Consider the following 4,811-nt stretch of genomic DNA (forward strand, 5'->3'; position numbering starts at 1 on the left):
ATACTGCATCTGGAAAAAAACAGGAATTCCTGGGGCAAGTCTAGTTGGTTGTCAGCTCTCACTGGCAGCGTCGCCTGCTCAGAACCTCCGGCCCACATCTGTCCACCTTCATTCAGCCCGGAGTGAGCCGTCTTTCCGAGTGTCACCACAGAAACTCACCCTGGAACCCTCAACGTCTTTGGAAATGCAGATTGTCTTTCCAGTTCAAGTGTAGGTAAAGGTCATAAACTGCCCCTCTAACTCTGATCTCTGTAAGCCCTTGGCCATCTAATAATTTAAAACCAATTCTTTACATTCAGGTAGAGCCATTCCCATGACCTCCAATTGGACCAACAGGAGTTTACTATTAAATCACTTCTGCACTGAGAAATCAAAATGTACCATAACAAAACACGGATGCCATTTTAAACCAAATTTCTCTAAACTTTTGACCTGCGTTCATCTGCGAGTGAAGAAGGTGAGGAAAAAAAAATGAACTTTCTTTCTGTCGAAAGCTTTTTAGTTGTCTATTATTCAGAATTAGTGGACCTGACAGCTTAAAAAAAAAAAAAGTCAAAAATCTGCATAACCAAAGACATCCCTGCTGTGAGCTCTGAAAGTGTTGCCTGTGAAACAAAGGCAGATTCACTTGCCGCAGGACCCGGGGCATCAATTCTGTAAGATGCGACCTGAATGGTGCCTACTGGAGTTTCCCAAGGCCTTCTCCTCCCTCCCCCTCCCTCCGACTGCTGCTTCTACTGGGTTTTCTCTTCCACAGAAACCAGTGCCAGCCTTACAGGCTTCATGGAGGTTTTTGAGGAATAAATGAGGTAAGAAGTATGAGCAGAATACCGAAAGTCCGAAATAATATTTAAGTTATCATTGTGAACAAAATTTTGTCATTTTACTTTTTTCCCCCACAGATGGAAGCGACATTACTGAAGCTTGGCAGTAAGTTAGAGCTTGCTGGCACCATAGGGGGAGGGTTAGGGAAAAACACATAAAGCAACACATATGTGTTAGAGCAACACATAAAAAATCATAGTGGTCTAAAATAATTCAGAGCCTGGAAAAAAGCACAAGTAATATTTGTGCAGACAGAGTAAGAGGAGAGACTGAAGAAATAGACAGGGTCCACGTCTGGCCAGACTAGAGCTCTGGGCCTGTCTGCCTGCATGCGTGAAAACCCGATCAAACGCAAACGGGAGTTCAAAGCCAAGAAAAGTAGACGTTCATTCACTGAGGAAATGGTGTCAAACCTGGAGTCACAGGTAAGCTAATGCTCAAAGGCTGGCTCCCCAGTGGCTTCCAGAGAATGGTTTCTATAGGGCGGAAATCATTAATCTTTGTGGCTAAATGAGTTGGGGTTGTGAGTCCTACTGATTGGTTGGGATTGGTAGGGAGTAGTTGGTAATCGTATCGGGTTCTGATGTCAGCAATGGCTTTGTTCTGTCTGTTTTGTTTTTGTTTTTTATTTTACACTCTTGGGAATCTCTCCTTTTTAAAAAAGATTTTATTTATTTACTTTTAAAGAGAAGGGAGGGAAGTGGAGGGAGAAAGAGAGGGAGAGAAACATTGATCAGTTATCTCTCATTCATACCCTGATGGGAACCAAACCCACAACCCAGGCACGTGCCTTGAGAATCGAACCAACGACCCTTTGCTTTGAGGGACGATGCCCAACCAACTGAGCCACACCGGTTTCAGGAGGGTGAGGTCCCATAGATTTGTTCGGCTTTCATCGGCCTTGGATTGAAGTCACGATGTTACCTTTAGTTCGACAGAAACTCTGTTTCTGTGGTCAACAGGCTGGAAGCTTTGTTCTTAAGGCAGTTTGATCTCTACCAGAATCTGGCATCCTTAAGGGCTTATGATTAAGGAAGGGAGTAGAGAGTCAGAAGGAGAAAGGGTCATGTTAAAGAAATGGAGTTTCTGTGTGGTTACAAGCAACCTAGTTTTTCAAAAGGAGTGTTTTCTTTATTCTCCCATGATAGGAGGCCCCAAGGGCTTTAACATTTTGTTAAAGCCAACTGAATCTGTTTACACTTAGAAAAGATCTTACTAATGGTTCTTGGAGGAGCAACTGGAAAGGGTGACACTAGAGATCAAAAGATGAATTAAACTCATAGACACAGACAGCAGTATGTTGATTACTGGAGGGGAAGGGGGGAAGAGAAGGCAGTAGGGAAGAAAGGGGGGTAAAGGGTGATGGAAGGAGGCTTAACGTGGGGTGGTGAGCACGTAACACAGTATATAGATCATGTATCATAGAATCGTACACCTGAAACTTACATAATTTTGTTAACCAATGTCACCCTAATAAATTCAAGAAAAAAAGAAAGAAACCAGTTAGAAGCCTGTTTCCTTAGTCCAGGAAAGAAATAAAGTCCTGAATTAAGGCAGTGACTATGGGAATACATATTGAACATGCTGAATAAATAGAACCTCTAGTTGCAAGTTCTTTGGGGCGTTGGGGGAAAAGGGAGGTATTAATGATGACTCTCAGGTTTTCTGACATGGAAAACTGGATAGATGGCTTTAAGCACTGTTGTTATTTTTTGGTATTGTATATTCATAAATCTCTCAAGAGTCGACCTCTCCTTAATTTTGATTTCTGTGGTCCTCCACAGACACCACTTTCCTAGGCTGTGTTAAACTGTAACCCACAGCAGCTCCATTTCTTTAGCATGACCCTATTTCTGGCTTCTTGATTCGTACGGGCCTGGTCCAGTCTAATGGCTCCATGAGTCACTTGCTTCCTTTCTTTCTTTCCTCCACCTTTGAAGCCCTTAGTACATCAGGTTCCGGTCAGCCATTAAACTGTCTTAAGAACAAAGCCTCAGGTGTCGATCAAGGGAAGAGATTTTAGGTCAAATTAAAGATAACAACCTCTTTCGGGTCCTTGCTTCCAAGATGACGAAGAAAAGAAGGAACAATGGTCATGCCAAAAAAGGCTATGGCCATGTGCAGCCTATTTGCTGCACCAACTGCACTCGATGCGTGCCCAAGGATAAGGCCATTAAGAAGTTCGTCATTCGAAACATAGTAGAGGTTGCAGTCGTCAGGGACATTTAGGAAGCGAGTATCTTTGATGCCTGTGTGCTTCCCAAGCTGTGTGTGAAACTGCATCACTGTGTGAGCTGTGCCATTCACAGCAAAGTGGTCAGGAATCGTTCTCAGGAAGCCCGGAAAGACCAAACACCTCCACCCAGATTCAGACCTGCGGGTGCTGCTCCACAACCTCCACCAAAGCCCATGTAAGGAGCCCTAAAGGACTGAAGAAAAGTTCTCTGGAAAAAAATAAAATGGAGCCCTGGCTGGCGTAGCTCAGTGGATTGAGCGTGGGCTGGGAACCAAAGTATCCCAGGTTCAATTCCCAGCAAGGGTGTTACAAGGTGCAGCCAAGAGGGGGGGACCCCAAATAGGCATTTTTTAAAAGATTTTATTTATTTATTTTTAGAGAGGGAAGGGAGGGAGAAAGAGAGAGAGAGACAGAGACATGAATGTGCGGTTGCTGGGAGTCATGGCCTGCAACCCAGGCACGTGCCCTGACTGGGAATCGAACCTGCGATGCCTGGTTCACAGCCCGCGCTCAATCCACTGAGCTATGCCAGCCAGGGCCCAAATAGGCATTTGAAATGGGGTCCAGAACTCAAGGTGTCCAGGAGATTTTAAGGTGTCTTCACCTCTTCCCCCACAGGTGTGAGTTGGGGGAAGGGGCACACAGAACAAGAACATGCAGGGCAGCTTTGCAGCTAATCCATGGCGTGGTCATTTAACATACCTATACCCTTTGGCTGGTTGCTTAAATATGCTAAATAGCTATGGCCAGGCTCAAGGCCAGGGGAATGGAAAGGGATCTCCCCCCAAGATGGCTCTAAGGGGCAGGTCCCCCGAGTTACAGCGCCTGCGTGGGAGCTGGGAGAAGATTGGCTCCATGACATGGGGTGACACCTGCGCAGACCCATGATGGCGACCAGAAAAGCTGGAGAAGACAGCAGATTGGGGGCAAGTGTGCCCAAGTGTAGGAGGAGTTGGAAATGGGGCTGCAGAGGAAGATTGGCGCGGGGGGTTTAAACCCAGACACGGCAGCCATTGAGAGAGTGAACCACACGGCCTGGACAGAGTGGGGACTCTCCCTTCCCGCAGCCCTGAGAGAGGGAGAACCACGCGGCTCTGGCAGAGTGGGGGACTCCCATGGCCCTGGGAGAGAGGACCATGTGCCTTTGCCTGAGTGGGGACTCCCGCAGCTTTAGAAGGGGGAACCACCACCTGGTTTTAGCAGAGATCCCAGGGACTCAGCTGAGGGTGCTGGGAACCCAAGGAGGTCTCCCAGTCGAGATGGAGGACTAACTGGGAAGAACCAGAGGACTGCCTGAGCCATGGACTTCCATTTCCTTTCCTGAGATATGGTACTCTGGACTGGGCAAAGGGGGAAGGAAGGAAGGACTGTGCCTGTTTGTGGGTGTTTTTAGGGACTTTAGGATTTTTGATAAAGACATTAGGTCACTACTTGAAGTTTGTATAGCACTAAATAAACATTTCCTTTCCTTTTCACAAATCTCTGGCATTGAGAGACGTCTTTCCTCGGGTGGCAGACATAATGGACCCGGGGCTTCTTTCAATAATAGTATATCGTCTCAGGCTCCCCTTGTGTGCTCTGTAACAAGGGTATATGCCTGGGTTGCAGGCCATAACCCCCAGCAACCGCACATTGATGTTTCTCTCCCTCCCTCTCTCTCTCTCTCTCTCTCCCCCTCCCTTCCCTCTCTAAAAGTAAATAAATAAAAAATCTTTAAAAAAAATAAAATGGAAATTGTACTTTAAAAAAA

At 46.2% G+C, this 4,811-nt stretch overlaps 1 pseudogene; it reads left to right on the forward strand.

Moving 5' to 3' along the window:
• The first annotated feature begins 2,873 nt into the window (after positions 1-2,873).
• Positions 2,874-4,811, forward strand: LOC114503487 (annotated as a pseudogene).

This window comes from Phyllostomus discolor, chromosome 8, assembly GCF_004126475.2.
Source record: "Phyllostomus discolor isolate MPI-MPIP mPhyDis1 chromosome 8, mPhyDis1.pri.v3, whole genome shotgun sequence".
Taxonomy (NCBI): Eukaryota; Metazoa; Chordata; class Mammalia; order Chiroptera; family Phyllostomidae; genus Phyllostomus; species Phyllostomus discolor.